The sequence below is a fragment of the Dromiciops gliroides genome, chromosome 6, assembly GCF_019393635.1.
Source record: "Dromiciops gliroides isolate mDroGli1 chromosome 6, mDroGli1.pri, whole genome shotgun sequence".
NCBI classification, from domain to species: domain Eukaryota; kingdom Metazoa; phylum Chordata; class Mammalia; order Microbiotheria; family Microbiotheriidae; genus Dromiciops; species Dromiciops gliroides.
The window spans coordinates 276,124,493-276,142,789 of record NC_057866.1 but is presented as its reverse complement, the minus strand read 5'-3'; positions in this window follow the sequence as shown (position 1 = coordinate 276,142,789).

Genomic DNA, 18,297 nt, shown 5'->3' with positions numbered 1-18,297 from the left:
CCGCCTGCCTGCCTGCCTCGCTGATGTCCGCCCGGGCCGACTCCGCCCTCGCCCGCAACCCTCCTCACGTTCCCTGCCCGTCGGGGCCCGTCATCACGGGGCACTTCCGCCGGAAGGAGTCGGGGTGGGGGGCGGTGAGCGGAGGAGGAGGAAGAGTACGAGGAGGTGCCCCCGCGCCACAGCACCACCGCGTGGCCGGGAAGAGGAGGAGGCGGTGGCGGCGATGAAGCCCCTCCCCTTTCCACCCCTTTGCTAGCTCTGACCCCTTACGTCACCGCGTGACCTGCCCCTTGCACCCGCGCCGCCGCGCCGCCCCTTCACGTCTCCGCCGTGACTCTTAGGCCTCAACGTTGCCCTCTCACGTCGCGGCCGGTGTTGACTTGCCCTAGGTGCGGCAGCGCCGCCTGCTGGCCCGGAGGAATTGCAGCCCCACAAGAGGAGCCCTGCCCCGGCTCTATAGTTGTGTGCGCGTGCCTCAGGGTCTGCCTCTCTGAAATAGGGAGCAACTAGCTGCTGGTTCTCCAGAACCAGTCAAGGCCCAGTCACCCCTCCCCCAGCACACATAGGTGACCGGAGTGGCGGTCAAGAGGGCCGGAGTGAGGCCAGGCCAGCCAGTTGGCCGTCGGGGCCGGTGCGGCTGCCGGCAGGAAGGGAGCCGGGCGAGCAGTTAACTGCATGCTGCTGCTCTGGCGCACGCCAGGCCCGTGGGGGCGGGTGGCGGCGCAGACCGGGCCCCCCACTTCCAGGCCAGCGCCCGTGGGACGAGAGGGTCACGTCCGGGGTGCCAGGAACCTCCTCCGCGAGCCTCTCTCATCTCCTGGCCCTTCCCCCAACAGCTCATCCGCTTTCCCTCCATGCTGTGCCAGGCGCCCCCTTTCCTCTTCATGGACGTCTCGTGGGTCCGCAGAACCTCCCGCACTTGGACAAAGTCCTGAGACGTCTCCACCCAGCTCGTCCGTCTACACTCACGTTAAAAGCAAATGCTCGGGGCAGCTAGATGGCGCAGTGGATAGAGCACTGGCCCTGGAGTCAGGAGGACCTGAGTTCAAATCCGGACTCAGACACTTAACACTTACTAGCTGTGTGACCCTGGGCAAGTCACTTAACCCCAATTGCCTCACTTAAAAAAAATGCTCATTTGTAGGTCGAGGTTCGGCGAAAATAAATAGATCAGTTTGTGCCCATCCTGGTTCAAAGACCCCCAGAGTCCACCCAGGGACCGCCCAGCCCATGCCCGGAAGCAGTGACTGAGCAGGGCATTCTCCCGCATGGCTTTACTCTCTTGGGACACTGGTCAACTAGGAGCTGAGATGAGCATGCTCTGGACCACTCCTGTGGAGGGGACCTGGTGGGAGAGTGGATAATAGCGGGTTCAGTTCCCTCCTTCTCATCAGTCTTTGAATTCAGCCTTAGAGACAGAATTAGAATTAAGGTTTGACGTGGTGAAAGACTCTTAATGGGAGCTGAATCAACCAGACTATGACCCCAGAACTACTGTCGACCTGGAAAGAGTGAGAAGCAGCTGCATCCAGAGACTAGGGATACCGTGGTCTGGTCAAGCTTCCTGTGCCCTTGGTTTTCCTCTCCACTGTTTGTTTGTTTTTTTAAAGAGAGGAGAGTATGAAGAGTTGGAATTTATGTGTCAAGTTCCTCGCTAGTCTGATGCTTCAGTTTTTCTGATATATTTCAGGTGTATAGACGTTCATCAGGGTCCTTTGATCAGTAGAAGGAGGTTCTCCTGATGTGTGCATTGGAGTATACAGCAGCAAAATTTACACCACACACATACACGCATACATTCTGACATGGAAAGTGGGTACTCCTGCTTATGCTTTTAGAATACACCTGCAGATTCATTCTCATTCATTCTCTCTCTCTCTCTCTCTCTCTCTCAAAACAACACAGAAACATCCAGAGAATTTGTGCCATCACTGCTGAATTAGTAATTATTCAGAGGACCTGACTCATTTTCTGCCGGACAGTTCAAAACGTGATAGTAAAAATGAGAAATTCATTAAAGTGGGTTCCAGACAAGCTAGCATTATATTTAGCAATCAAAAGACACCTTTCAAATGGTGCAGTAGTGATGTGACCAAGTGCTTACATAGGCACACACATACAAATTCAGAATGTTTAGTGATTTTCAAACCCCCAAATTTATTATGAATAATAGCTGATAGGTGCAGCTAGGTGGCCACAGTGGATAGAGCACCTGCCCTGGAGTCAGGAGTACCTGAGTTCAAATCTGGTCTCAGACCCTTAACACTTACTAGCTGTGTGACCCTGGGCAAATCATGCCTTACCTCCCCCCCCCCCCAAAGAATAATAGCTGATAGCTAACATGTATATAGTGCTTTAAGATCTATAAGTCACAGTACATAGATTATCTCACTTGATCCTCACAAACAACCCTGAAGGTAGGTGTTATTCTCCCCATTTTACAGATAAGGAAACAAGCATAAAGGTGAAGTGATTTTTTCCCAGGGTAGAGTATATGACTAGTAACCATCTGAGGACAGATTTGAACTGAGCTTTTCCTGACTCCAAGATCCCCACTGTCACTACCCCACCTACCTGCCTCTAAATTTTACCACACTGACAAAGGGATACTGAAAAGTAAGAGGTGGAATGTCCTTAAAGTTGATTTAATTTGTATTTCTCTAATTATTGGTGATTTAGAGCATGTTTTACAGAAGGGGAGGCACACATGAAGTCCAGGTACTGCACTCACTTGGGAAAGGCGGAGAGAATGGCTATTGGCAAGAGCTGAGGTTGGCTTCTTTTGGCTCCATTTCCCCACAGTATTGTACAGATGGCTGGAAGTTTTCATCCCACCCATCTCATTCTACACCTGGCTTCTATTTCCCCTCCAATATGCCTGATGCCATGGATGTCTCAATTCGATGCATCTGATTAAGCCTGACTCAGTTTCCTCCAATATGTTGGGTGGCATGGACATATATCCCATCCATCTATTTCAAGCCTGGCATGGTACATGGGCTGTATATATTGCTCAAGTGTGGGGATGCACATCTATCATGACTTCTCTATTTTATTTTATTTTTTTTGGTGAGGCAATTGGGGTTAAGTGACTTGGCCAAGGTCGCACAGCTAGTAAGTGTCAAGTGTCTGAGGCCAGATTTGAACTCAGGTCCTCCTGACTCCAGGGCTTGGGCTCTATCCACTGTGCCACCTAGCTGCCCCACTTCTCTATTCTTTTATGGTAACCCCCATAATTATCTCAGATGTCATGATGGACACAGTGTTGGATTTGCCCTTGATATTGGTTACCAGTTATATTAGATTCTTTAATGTCTCATAATGGCATGAGGATAATTAGACAGATGATACAAAAAAGTGATGAAATGAAGATTAAAACATTTTTTTTCTTAATATCGCAATTGTCTTTTCAATTTATCCTCCACAGGGGAGAGTGTAGTACTATTAAGTTTTAGAAAATGTTTCAATTTTTTTTGTTGTTCTTACTATGTTTCATGAGTAACAACTAAGATTCTGTATTTCCTTAGACATATTTTTGAGAACTCTCAATGTTTGATTTGATTATTAGCAAAACTATTTAAAGTTTTGTTAAGCTCAATTTTGTAGGAAATTTTCCTTGCTGATCACTAGCATCTACACATTTGAAATACCTGAAAAGACTTCCATTCCAGGACTACACCCAGAGGACATCTCAAGAATCATCTGAGAAAAGTCTTCCAAAGACTTAAATGGACATTTTCCTGTTTCCTTTTCCACATTGTATACACTGTTTATAATGTCCACTTACTAAAAGGGAGTGCCCCCTCTAGTTTTTCTGTTTGTGATGTCTACCTGCTAATGGGGAGTGCCCCCTTTAGCCTTTGTCATTCAAATTTATTGTCTCTCTTTTCATTCCCTTTACTTTGTTAGTCATAAGTATCTAATGTTATTGCTTCAATAAGGAAACAATTGTTTCTTAACGAAGGGGGTGGGGGGGGTAGGGAATGTGATAAAATAATGGAATTTGGCAGACTGCCCAGGGGCCCCACCTAATTGATTTAGTATTGTTTGAATTGGGTGAGAAGGAGAAACTAAGTACATACTTAAGGATGATTGGATGGAGGCCACATCTGGCTTAGTACTACTGATGTTAGCAAGAGACCACTCTCAACCAACCAGCTTGAAGGACCTCCCCTTTGAGGAGGGGAGAGAGGAACTAGGAAGTGGACGCTCACTCATAGAACTTTTTGGTGAGGAGGAACCAGTGGGCAGATGGAGAATAGGGCAGGGCCCTCTTAGTTGTTCTGACACCGGCTTGGTGGTGAGAGATTTCACATGGGCTGCTAGGAAAGGAAACTGCTTTCTCTCTAGCTATACAGAATTAGATCTGAGCTAGGATTTCCATGCTATAAGGAATCTCTTCTCAATCTCTCTCTCTTCACTAACTTATAATGTATATTTTAATAAATCTTTAAAAGCCTAAACTCTTGCTGAATTTATCAGTGATTTTAGCCAGCTTCCCCTCAAGACTGGATGGGGGACAGATTAGAACACACAATATAGATTTTAAACAACACACTAGATAATTTGGATTTCTTTTTCTGAAAACTGCCCAAGCTTTCTTTTGAGACTGATATTCCCCTATACAAAGTCTGTGCTCCAGCCAAATTGTCCTCCTTGTTGTTTCCCCTACAGACCATTTGATCTCTTCCCTCCATGTCTTTGCACAGGCTGTCCGATGCATACCAAGAATTCTGATATTTCCCATATAAAATTCTAAGTGTATTTCAAAGCACATCTCAGGAGCTACCTCCCTTAGGAGCCCTTCCTTGTACTTTTGGGGAGAGGTTACTGTTCACACCTGAAAGTTCCTTTTTATTATATAATTTTATATGTATATACATAGAACAATATGTATATATACATATATACACACACATGTACAAAATCTTATCTGTAGAGTCTAAGCCTTCCCCCATAAAATGTAGAATGTAAGTTCCTTTAGAGCAGAGACTTTTTTTTTTTTTTTAGTGAGGCAATTGGGGTTAAGTGACTTGCCCAGGGTCACACAGCTAGTAAGTGTTAAGTGTCTGAGGCTGGATTTGAACCCAGGTACTCCTGACTCCAGGGCCAGTGCTCTATCCACTGCGCCACCTAGCTGCCCCAACTATTTCATTTTTATCTTTGAATCTCTACTGTCTGGGACAATGCCTGGCACACAGTCATTCATTGGTGTCCAACGCTTTATGACCCTGTGGACTGCAGTACGCTAATACCGTCCATGAGTTTTTCTTGGCAAACTGGCACATGGTAGGTGCTTGAAAAATATTTGTTGAGTTGAATTGAATTAAATAGATCAGTACGTATGAGGGTAGCTACTACTACTCTCAAGAATCTAAAAGTAACCCCAAGAGGCTGTGCTTCTAACAGTGCCACTCACAAGTCTCCAGTAGTGTGCTTTCCTTTAACAATCAACCAATAGACTTAGTTAACTTTTTTTTTTTTTTGGTGAGGCAATTGGGGTTAAGTGACTTGCCCAGGGTCACACAGCTAGTAAGTGTTAAGTGTCTGAGGCTGGATTTGAACTCAGGTCCTCCTGACTCCTGGGCTGGTGCTTTATCCACTGCGCCACCTAGCTGCCCCAGACTTAGTTAACTTTTAACAGGTATGTACTCAAAGGGTACAGTAAGAAAGGCCAGCAAAATATATTGTCTCCCATGCTCAAAAGCCTGGGGAAGGAACATTCTCCCATAAATACAACCAGGGAAGGGTGGGCTCAAACTTAGATCACAATGGTAGTCACAACTAACTCACCCTTCTGGTGCTTTATAGCCTAAAAGACCTTTCTATTTGATACAACGGGTCACACTCCTTTAAGCTGGTTCCCTCCTTAGGTAATTGTCTTTCAATATCCATTTGTCCTTTATCTATCAGTCTTCTATGGGAAGTGCTATTTCCTACTGATCTCAGATAGTCCCTCTAGCTAGAGATACTAGATGCTGCTGGTCCTCTGATGACATAGTCAATCAGAAGAGAGAGTGGTTTTTGTTTTTTTCTCCCCCCCTTCCAAGAGCAATCCCCTTTCAGGGGTTTAACTTAGAGCTTGCCTCTGCTAGATTGCTCCATACCCCCACCCCATAGAAAGATTGCTATTTTATTTTCTCAGCTTTCTTTTTAAAAAAATTTAGTCATTTATCTTTCCCCAGTTACATGTAAAAAATGATTTAAAATATTCATTTAAAAAACTTTGAGTTCCAAATTCTCTCCCTTCCTCTCCCCCCCACCCCCATTGAGTAGGCAAGCAATTCAATATAGGTCATACATGTGTAGTCATGCAAAACATTTCTGTATTAGCCATGTAGTGAAAGAAAACAGACCAAAAAAAAAACCCTCAAAAAGTATGTTTCAATCTGTATTCAGAAACCATCAGTTCTTTTTCTGGAGATGGGTAGCATTTTTCATCATAAATCCTTCTTAGATTACTGTATTGCTGAGAATAGCAAAGACATTCACAAATGATCATCTTACAATATTGCTGTTACTTTGTACACAGTACATTTCACTCATGTAAGTCTTTCCAGGTTTTTCTGAGAGCATCCTGTTTAATATGTCTTATAGCACAATAGTATTCCATCATAATCACATTTGTTCAGTCATATGTTTGAGAAATAAGGTCTTTATTAGAGAAACTTGCTTCAATTTTTTTTTCAGTTACTATTGCTAACTATATTTCCCTCCATCCTATTCCCCACCCATTTATTCTATTTTCTCTCTCCTTTCATCCAGTCCCTCCTCAAATGTGTTTTGCTTCTGACTACTCCCTCCTCAATGTGTCCTTCCCTTCTATCACCCCCCCCACCCCCCCACCCCCCCACCCCCCGCTTCTCTTATCCCTTTCCCCTCCTACCTTTCTCCAAGGTAAGATAGATTTCTACACCCAATGGCATGTGCACGTTATTCCCTCTTTGAGTCAATTCTGATGAGAGTAAGGTTCACTCATTCTCCTTCACCTTTTCCATCTACTCTTCCACTGTATAAGTTTTTCTTCCCTCTTTATGTAATAATTTACCCCCACTCTACCTCTCCCTTTCTCCCTGTGCATTCCTTGCTCACCCCTTAATTTTACTTTTTTTAGATATCATCCCTTCATATTCAACTCACATCTGTGCCTTCTGTCTACACATATTCCTTTCAACTGCCCTAACAATGAGAAAGTTCTTAAGAATTACAAATATCCCCTCCCCGCCCCCCCAAAAAAAAGTTAAAGAATTACAAGTATCATCGTCCCATGTAGGAATGTAAAAAATTTAACCTTATTACATTCCTTAGGAATTCCTTTTCCTGTTTACCTTTTTATGCTTCTCTTAAGTCTTGTATTTGAAAGTCAAATTTACTATTCAACTTTTTTGTTGTTGTTGCTTGTTAATAGTATTTTATTTTTTCCAATTACATGTAAAGATACTTTTCTTTTCTTTTTTTTTTTTTTTAGTGAGGCAATTGGGGTTAAGTGACTTGCCCAGGGTCACACAGCTAGTAAGTGTGTGTTAAGTGTCTGAGGCCGGATTTGAACTCAGGTACTCCTGACTCCAGGGCCGGTGCTTTATCCACTGTGCCACCTAGCTGCCCCGTAAAGATACTTTTCAATATTCATTTTTAAAAATATTTTGAGTTCCAAAGCCTGAAAACAATCTGATATAGGTTGTACATTACAATTATGTTAAACATATTTTCACATTAGTCATTAGAGAAAGAAACAGAACAAAAGGGAAAAACCATGAGAGAAGAAACAAAATAAAAAGAACAACAACAAAAGTAAAAATAGTATGTTTTGATTTGCATTCAGACTCTATGGTTTTTTATGAATGTGGAGAGCATTTTAGATCATGATTCTTTTGGAATTTTCTTGGATCATTCTATTGCTGAGAAGAGCTAAGTCTATCACAGTTGATCATCACATAATGTGCTGTTACTGTGTACAATGTTCTCCTGGTTCTGCTCACTTCATTCAGCATCAGTCCACTTAAGTCTTTCCAGGTTTTTCTGAAATCTGCCTGTTTGTTCATCATTTCTTACAGCACTATAGTACTCCATTTCATTCATATACCATAACTTGTTCAGCCATTCCCCAATTGATGGGCATCCCCTCAATTTCCAATTCTTTGTCACCACAAAGAGAGATGCTATAAATATTTTTGTACATGTGGGTCCATTTCCCTTTTTAGATCATAAAACCCATAGACCTATAGACCTAGTAGTGGTATTGTTGGGTCAAAAGGTATGCACAGTTTTATAGCCCTTCGGGCATGGTACCAAATTGCTCTCCAGAATAGTTGGATCAGTTCACAACTCCACCAGCAATGCATTAGTGTTCCAGTTTTTCCGCAGCTTCTCCAACATTTATTATTTTCCTTTTTTTGTCGTATTAGCCAATTGGATAGGTGTGAGGTAGTACCTCTGAATAGTTTTAATGTGCATTTCCCTTGTCTTTATTCCAGATAACTGCAAAGCACTGAACACTTTTGAGTCAGTGGAGGAAGGAAGGAAATAGGTATTTTTGGTGGTGGTGGAACAGGATAACTCCATATATTTTTATTTTGTTAAATACTTCCCAAATACACGTGAACATTTTCGACATTCATTTTTTTAAATTTTGATTCCAAATTCTCCTCCCCTCTCACCCCTTCTCCAGCCCTTGAGAAGGCAAGCAATAGGATATCAATTGTTTACATGTTGAGGTCATAAAAAGTAAACTGAGCATTTCTTTTCTTTTCTTTTCTTTTCTTTTTGGTGAGGCAATTGGGGTTGAGTGACTTGCTCAGGGTCACACAGCTAGTAAGTGTTAAGTGTCTGAGGCCGGATTTGAACTCAGGTCCTCCTGAATCCAGGGCCAGTGCTCTATCCACTGCGCCACCTAGCTGCCCTGAGCATTTCTTAAATGCCTACTGTAATGCCAGGCCCTTCACATAGATGATCTCACTTGACCCTAATAATGACTCTGGGAAGCAGGTACTGTTATTATCCACATTTTAAAGTTGAGGAAACTGAGGCACAAAGAGGTTCAAGTGGCTTGCCCCATCACATAGCATGAAGCTCCCTAATCAATCCTTTCTCTGCTGTACTTGGCTTTCTCTCAACCTAATTCCCCATGACACTGGCCAGCCATCTCCAAAGTCTGCTGTCAGCAATGATCCTCCCTACTCCTTCCCTATAGGTACTATAGAATCTCCTGAGTCCCCTGGCTCTGATAGCTGATCTTTCACCTTATTTTATCCAGAACAGGGCTGACCTCTCTCTCCTCACGCCAGTCCTACCATCCTGCTTCCCTCTAAAGGTTGTCATTCCTCATTAGAATGAGGGCTGAGGCCAGAGACCAAAGAATTTGGATGGGGTGTGTGTGGAGAGAATGTACCCAAGTACTTGGGAAGTGGAGGGGCTGAACTGGGAAGGGGTGGACTTGGTGGGGGCTGAGTTAGTTTTGGGCAAGCTGAGTTGGATTTGCCTTTGGAGCCTGGAGTCGGAGACTTGGGAGTCATCCGGATTGAGGGAATAAAGCTTTGGGGGTGAGAGGGAGCTTCAAGGATGAAGCCAGCAGGAAAGAGATGCCTAAGAACCCAAGCAGGAGAAGCAGAAGTCATGATGGGGAGCCATACTGCCTCTGTAGCCAGGGGGCAGAAAGGGTACAGGAGGGTGAGGTGCAATGCTAGGGGGCCAGACCTGGACTCAGGAAGGCCTTGGTTCAAGTCCTACCTCAGACCCTTACTAGCTTTATAACCAAGGGTGTCCTAGTAAATGTTTAACAACCAGCTCTCCAGAAAATGGGCACACGACAGTTTTATCTGCACCCATAACCTTTTCTTTCGTAAGTCTAGACAACCAACAAAATGATAAAGGTGAAAATGTTCCAATAGAAAACAGGACAATCAGTGAGAGACTGCTGAGTTCGAGCACCAGTAACCCCTCTAAAACCTTGGGCCAGGCAATGACCCTTTCTGGACCTCTATTTCCTTCTTTGTCAAAGAAGGGAATCAGCTCGATGGACTCTTTCAGCTTGGGATCCTGCCCCCAGGCTTGGCTCTGTAATGATTGGAATGAGCCACCTGCTGGAGACTTACTGTAGAAAAGCTCCGCCATGAGGTGAAGGTCTCTGAGGGCAAGACCATGGGTCTTTTCTCTGGTGTCAGGAAGTGACGTTTGCTTGTGGGAGGAAGAAGGGGGAGGCTGGGGCTCTGACTCGCTCTCTTTCCTGTGGACTCTGGTGGAGAGCGGAGCTAGGAATGTTCTCTCCCTTTAATAGATAGAGGAATCTAGGCCTTTCTCTCTTTACCAAATTCTTATTCTCCTTAATAAATGCTTAAAAGTCTAACTCTTGCTAAAGCTTCTAATTTATTGGTGACCACTCATGAGATTTTAGACAGACTAGCCAGAATTTTAGCCTTTACAGCTCCCGTAATGAAGTCCTCCCAGGGGATCATGGAGGGGACAATGGCCCAGACGAAGAAGGACCAGTGGGTCTGAGGCTGGTGGGGGCAATGCAGGGGAGCTGGAGTGGAGGGGGAGGAGGAGGAAGGGGAAGGGAAGCAAGCAGGCCGGCAAGGAACCCTCACTGCCTTCCAAGGACTCCAGAAAGCAGACAAAGAACCACAGACAGACAAGTTTCCTCCAGTTTATTGTTTTTTTGTTTCTTTTTTTCCCCTGGATTCTAAAGTGTTTCCCAATGGGCATTTTCTCTTGCTCATTACACTTTCCAGCCAAACTTAATTTTGTTTTATTTTCACTCTGTAGAACGAGAAGCATGAAGTGGATGGGGAAGAGAACAGACATCACACACTTAACTTGGACAGAGGGACTCTAAGTCGCACACCATGCATCTGAATCAGGGCAATGACAAAAATAAGACAAATGAGATGAGAATACGAAAGCATGGGACTCTTGGCAGAGCCTCTGATGGGAGGGGAAGCTTGATGGGAGAGTTCTTCCTCCCAAGGAATAGAAGAGAGCGCATGTGCCACTATCCATCCAGCCGCACACGAACCACCTGACTCTGGGCATGCCCCTTCAAATTGTTTTATGAGGGCGTGTTTGTTCTAAAAACATAGAGAAGCAAAACCCTCTTTTGATTCTGAAGGGGGAAAAATAACCAAAAATCAGGAGACTCTGTATTCTCAGTCACACACTGACCTGTGACCTCCATGTCTTTATCACACAATCAAATGGAAGCCAGCACATTTTTATGTGACTCAGATGGTTAACATCACCACGCACCTTTATGGAGTGGAAAGGCCTGCTCAGGCTCCTTTCTCTGGGCTGAAGAGGTGTTACAAATCACAGGCCCGATAAATCTCAATAAAACAGCCATTGGGAAATGGAGTCCGTTTTGTAAAACATTAGGCAAAAAGGGTTTTCTATGGCCTCTTAAGAGGTCAGCTTATAAAACCATTTTGTCCCTGTTTCCCTGACTAGCTCATAGTCTGGGAAGTGGCTATTCAATGATTAATTATTCTAACCAAGGAGCCTGACCCCGCTTTAATGTTTCATTACTGTTTTGTCCTGGAAGGTACGGCTTCCCTTCAGATGTGAATCTGCTGGGAACAGACGCTGGGGGAGGAGGGGCCAGGACTTCTAAACAGAGTCCCCTTCCTCACCAGCTCTCAGGACTAGTTTTCTCTTATGGCACAAAAGATGCCAAAATGTGACTGTGAGGATGCACTTGAAGCTATGAGAGCACGGGGTCAGGTTCAAGCAAAGGAGCGGGGCAAGGAAAGGCTCCTAGCTACCCTGCTATGAAAGCACAGGATAGGTTCAGGCAAAGGGGAAAAAAGGGACAGGTTCCTGCTATACTTTATGAATTTTGGAAGTAGGGGATGACCCCATTTGTTCCATTATGAGGAAATGGGGATGACCTGGGCTAGGAGAGAAGGGAGAGGCCCTCTGAGGGCTCAATGACCAGAATAGCCACACAGACTATCATTACAAGGAGAGGGCAGGCAGGCTTTGATGGCTTGTGATCTTTAAAACTGTAAAAAAGATGTTTCTGAAACTGAAAATAGCATCCAGTGGATAAACATGGCTCCGGCAAGGGGTAATGTTGTGGAAATGCCTTCCCTTGCCCTTAACTGTAACTCTTTTCTCTCCTTTTTTTCTCTAGTATTTGCTATAAAAGTTGTCAAAAGGCCCCAAATCAATGACTGAGAAATAGCGCATTGAGTCAGTTTGCCCTGGAAAAGCCAGGGCTTGTCTTTAGAAAAATGAGAGCAGTAGAAAATGCTTCAAACCTACAAAGTTATAAAAATAAATCTCTGCTCCTAGAAATATTGAAAACACACAAATCAGGGTCTCTAGAATAACATTTAAACATGTCATAAGTATAAAGACCCAAGGTGGTCTTATAATCAAAGAAAACAGTCAAGGCCAGGGACGGTGAATACAAAAATACCTATTTGGTGACCCAGGCATGTAAGAAACTTTCAAAGTTTTGATGACCTTGATGGAAAAACAATGTGAAGATTCAGGAAGAGCCCACCGGACCCTTTTTGGCATTTGTTCTGAAAACAGAAAGCAACCCCCCTTTTTTGAATATGAAGGGGAATAAAGCAAGACTATGGAAGAGACTCCGAATCATACCGAAAGAGTGCACTGGCTTTTCTCTTGCCTGACAGAATGGAAGCAAGAATGTTTTTATGTGACTAAGAACCATTTACAAAAATGAAGCCGCCCCCTCCCCCTTAGCTACAGGGGCTCACAAATGAGACAGCCTGATCAAGTTCAGTGGAAAAGGTACATGGAAGGGAACTTGGCTTTGGGAGATGTTCAAGAAAATGGATTTTCTTCCTGCTTAATGGGTGAAATTCTTGGACTTAAAGTGCTCTATGTATGGCTTCTAAATTTAAAACCAAACTGACATAAATTGAAAAACACATTGAGTCATTCAATCAAAGACAAAACAAACTGGCCAACAGCCCCACCATACCCCCGCCCCCCAGCCCCCAAACCCTGTATGAAGTCTCCTCTGTTCCTGTGGACAGACCACGGAGGATTTTCAGTGTCCATTCTGAAAAGATCCTGATCGCCAGGGAGCTAAGGGGGGAAAAAGAAACAGAAACAAGAAAACAAAATGTGAGATGTGAGCAAGCCAGGGCAAGAGGCTTCTCCTCCCTCTTGTTCTCCCCTCCCTCCTCTGTAAAACGAGTCACTTCACATTTTGATCAATGATGCACTGAGTCTGAATTTAGGGAATACTGCCACCTTTATGAAATTGGGTTGTCCTATCCATGTACAAGGAATAACCCTCCCATTCACAGAACCATAAAACTTCAGAGTTGAAAGGAACCTCAGCAACCACTTCATCCAACCGTTACCTGGAAAAGAACCTCGCCATACGGCAGGACCCGCGACAAGGGGCTAGCCAGCCTTTGCCTCAAGGCCTCCTAACACCACCCGTGTCATTTATTTTAATTTTTTTGCAGGGCAGTGAGGGTTAAGTGACTTGCCCAGGGTCACAGAGCTAGTAAGTGTCAAGTGTCTGAGGCTAGATTTGAACTCAGGTCCTCCAGAATCCAGGGCCTGTGTTCTATCCACTCAGCCACCTAGCTGCCCCCCCAACCCATGTTATTTATGATGAGGTTTGATTGTCATCGAGCCCTTCTCCTGCCTTCAAGCCTTGCCCACAGCTCCTGACCCTGCCACCAAACAGAGCAGATTCAGTCCATGGCACCCCTCTCCATGTTCTTGAAGACAGTCTTCACCTCCTCCCAGGGTCTTCTCTCCTCTGGGACAGACAACCTCAGCTCCTTCGACAGAGGGTCACCTCGGCTGCCTTCCTCGGGGTTTTCTCTACCTCACAGACCAATGCGTTTCCCAAAGTGAGCCCTGCCCTGCGGAGGGGACATGCCCAGTGCCTAGTGCAGGGGGCCGCCATCTCCTGGTCCTGTAGGCTGCGGTGGGTCCTATCTCACGCCAGTCACTCATCCAGAGTGTTCAAAGCCCACACAGGCTGCCTCAGGCTTTTTTCCAGACAAACCTCATATTTGAACCTTTATTCCTACTGAATGCTGTCTTATCTTCAGCCCGATGCCCAGTGCCTGGCACAGAGTAGGTGCTTAATCAATGTTGACTGGTCACTCTAGCCCAGCAATTTTCAATCTCTTGTGTCTCAGGACCCCCCGACACTCACAACGAGCTGCTGGAGGTCACGGCTATCGATAATGACGATATTAGAAATTAGGATGAAAAGTTTTGACTTTGCATAGACCTGAGAGAGCCGTGGGGAGCCGGGCACACACCTTGGGAACTGCTGCTTTGGGCAGAGCAGACACTTTTGAAGCCTGACTCTGGGTCTCCCCCAGCTGGGGGTCATGTGTGGACTTGAGAAGATTCCACCCACCCACACCTTTGATCCAGTCCCAGAGGCAGGCGGCCAGCAGGCGGTGGGCCCTGAGATTCTGTTACTGTCAGTTAAGGTCTCCAGTTAGTCGAGTTCTGCCGGAATAAAGAGGGGGGGTTGAGCCTAACTGTGTTTCCCTCCCTGCAAGCCAGATCAGTATCAGTGTCATCTTAGGTCCAAGGTGGGGAGGGACCCCCGGGGTTATCTTGTCCCAACCCCCTCATCGTATAGAGGAGGGCACTGAGCATCAGCAGGAGCCTCAGGTCAGCCAGCAGCCTGGGTACAGGGTGGCCAGTCATCATGGCAGGGATGTCACACAGCATCAGCGACGCCCCTGCCCAGAAATAAGGGCTTCTCCAGGTAAGTCTGACATGGGCAGTGGCACAACTGACCCAGGCATTATTACAAAGTCACCGGGTCCTCTCTCTTGCCCCAGTTTATCCCTAATGACTCGAGGCACCCCCCGAGGGAGCGGCAATCTGCAGAAAATCACAGAATCCCACAGTTGGGAGGGTCCCGGAGACCACCTCAGGTCTCCTTCCTCATCTTCCTTTGGAAAATTATCTAGCTTGTCATGGTGGGCTAGAAATGGATCCTCTGCCGCAGGCAGGTATGACCCGGAGGGCAGAAGACAGCAACGCTCCCTTATGCGAGGCCGCTGAGCAGCAATCAAGGGCAGGGCTTGCCTGAATGGCGTCTGGCAAGTATTAGCCGCAGTTCTGGAATCGTTCAGTGTATGGAGTTGGTTACTTTGCCTTTATCTCCAAGCCCACGGATGATAGGGTTAAGCGCCCCAGACCCAGCACCAGATAGTCAGGCACTCTGCCAGACACGCTCCATAACTAGTCCGCCCAGAACAGATCATTGGGTGTGCTTATTCATTCAGTTCTAGGTCCAGTCCACACCTTTCCATCTCATCTACAAAGATGGATGGGGGGGCTAGGAATGGAGTAATACACTGCCAACAATGCTTTAATAGGGGAAGGCTGTTCAACAGGAAACGCAGTGACCAAGTGTGGCATCTTCTGAACACTCATAACAGGTTTGTAGTGATTTGTTATAGGAGGAGGTCAGGAACGGCCACGAGGCCACCCGAGTAGAGAATCCACCTCCATCCCTCTCTCGACAGTTGAGATGATAGTATCGGCTCTGGTCTTATGCCAACTGTGGTGTCCTCCATAATTTCTCAAACGTAAGTGAAGACGGCTCAGGAGCAAATTCTGCTGTTCTTTCAAGGACGGGTGTCATCCAGTGTTAAAATCATCAAGAGCAGCCAGGAACTTGTTTACCATCTCTTCACATATTTAAGGTTTCAGTACCCTCAACTTTCTAGGGGTTTAAGGATTGCTGCCAATGATGACAAAAGCCACAGTACAGAGAAGAAAATTGAATTTGGGTGTCAGGACCCTGGTTTTAAATCCCACCTTTTGCATACACTTTCTGTGTGACTATGGGCTAATCACACCCTCTCTGAGCTTCAAAGAGGTCCTCTGAAAAAGCAGGAGGGGTAATCACAATAATGATAATCACGCTAGTGCTGCCATCACAGGTGTAGATGGCAAATCGCTTGTAAATCTCAAATCACCAGAGAGCTGTGCACCACTGTCCATGTGACCAGCACAGGGGCATCTGCCCCAAGAGCTGGGCGATCCTTTCATAGCCACACCAGCCTCCACAACTGCCTTTTCCTTTTGTCCTTCAGTGGACTCAAACATAACAGCAGGAACGGAATCTTTGAGCTTTTTAACCCTCAGAAGCATGAGATGTTCTGCCTTCAGCTTGGGCCTATTGCTATCTGCCCTCCTGCCTGACACCCATGTATTTACCTTCACGAAACTCTTCCCACAGGGTGTGGTCAGTTTCCCAGGGTTCCCACAGCTTCCACTTTATCCACTAGTTCTTTTCTTTTCTTTTTTTTTGCACGGCAACGAGGGTTAAGTGACTTGCCCAGGGTCACACAGCTAGTAAGTGTCAAGTGTCTGAGTGTTGGATTTGAACTCAGGTCCTCCTGAATCCAGGGCTAGTGCTTCATCCACTGCGCCACCTAGCTGCCCCTATCCACTAGTCCTTTTTTTTTTAGTGAGGCAATTGGGGTTAAGTGACTTGCCCAGGGTCACACAGCTAGTAAGTGTCAAGTGTCTGAGTGTTGGATTTGAACTCAGGTACTCCTGACTCCAGGGCCGGTGCTCTATCCACTGTGCCACCTAGCTGCCCCTATACACTAGTTCTTAAGGCTAGAATCAGGGATGAGGGGTATCCTCTGCCTTCTTTAGAGTATCAGCAAGGGAAATAAAAAATTGAGGAGAGACACAGACGGGCAGACAGTGAGACACACACACACACACACACACACGTGGGTCAGACAGGAACAGAGAGCCAGAAACTGACAGAGAAAGAGACGGAGACAGAGAGAGAAAGAGTGAGAAGAGGAGAAATGAAGACAGTGACAGAAAGATAGAAAAAGAGACACACTGAGAGACAGGGAGGGAGAAAGAGGGAGAGAGACAAAGACAGAGGAGAGAGAGAAAGACAAATACAGAGAGGAGGGAGAGACAGAAAAGGAGAGACAGAGAAAGAGGGAGAAAGAGAAAGGTAGGAGAGACAAAGGTGGAGACAGGAGAGAAAGAGGGACAGATACAGAGATGGAGAGAGGAGGAGGAGGAGGGAGAGGGGACAGAGGGGAGAGAGAAGGGGAGAGAAAAGGGGAGGGGAGGGGAAGGGAGGAGAGGCGAGAGAAGAGAGGAAAAGAGGAGGGGGATGAGAAGAGGGAGAGGCAGAAAGAGAGATGGAGGAGAGCAGGCTTGACGGCTGATGTCAATGTGCCTCTTTGGGGACCTTGCTGCCCAGAGGAGGAAGGATGGCACCATCGGTTCCTTCCACGTGACCACACAGGCTGATACTCCCCCACCTTCCGTTCCTCTCTCTGCCCTGACACAAGGCTCCCTGCCAAGTCTCCCCGGCCGGTCCGTGGCTTCCTATGCAGATGTGCATCATCTTGAGATTGCATGCTCTGAGATGGCCGCCGTGTTTGTCACCTATGCTTTATGTAGAAGGTGTCACTGATACAGTCTTGTTGCTGGCGTGGGTCCCGTCCCATCCTACTGAGTGCTCCCCAGGACGTGCCACTCCCCTAAGATCCCCTCGACTTCTCTCAGAGCCAAGGGAGGTCCCGAGTCAGGCTGGCTGAGAGGACAACAAGCACCACAAAGCTGGTGACTGGTTTTTGTTTTTTGTTTGCAGGGCTATGGGGGTTAAGTGACCTGTCCAGGGTCACACGGCTCGTAAATGTCAAGTGTCTGAGGTCAGATTTGAACTCAGGTACTCCTGAATCCAGGGCTGGTGCTTTTATCCACTGCGCCACCTAGCTGTCCCCTGGTGACTGGTTTTTAAAAGCCCAGCTGGTGTTTTCGTGATGGCAAAGAGCCGGACACCGAGGGGTGCCCATCAGAGGGACGGCCGACCACAGGTGCCGTATGATTGGGGCGGAGTCCTCTTGTGTGCCGTAAGAGAGGACAAGAGGGGCAGTGATCTCAGACCTACTTGGGGAGACTGTGATGACCGGACCCCTGCAGAAGGGGGTGGCAGCATTTCTACAAAGCCAGCGACAGGGCTGACCTACGGATGGATGTAAGGGCGGCCACACGGTCACCTTCTGACCCAAAGTGCAGGGGAGCTGGCAGATGTGGGCGGGGGCAGTCTGGTCTGTGCTTATCCAATAACAGAGCCTGTTCTTTCTTCCTTCAATGGTGGGGGGGGAAGGGAGAGGGTTCCCAGGATGTGAAAAGGAGACATTTTTAAAAAGGCCTAAAAGAACAGAGGCAAATGACAAAGAAAACCAACAAGCCAGAGGCTCTGAGAGGCCGTGCTGGGGTCCGTCTGCCACCCCCCATCTGCTCTGGAGTGGCCCCCGGGCGGGCTGACATGCATACACGTGTATG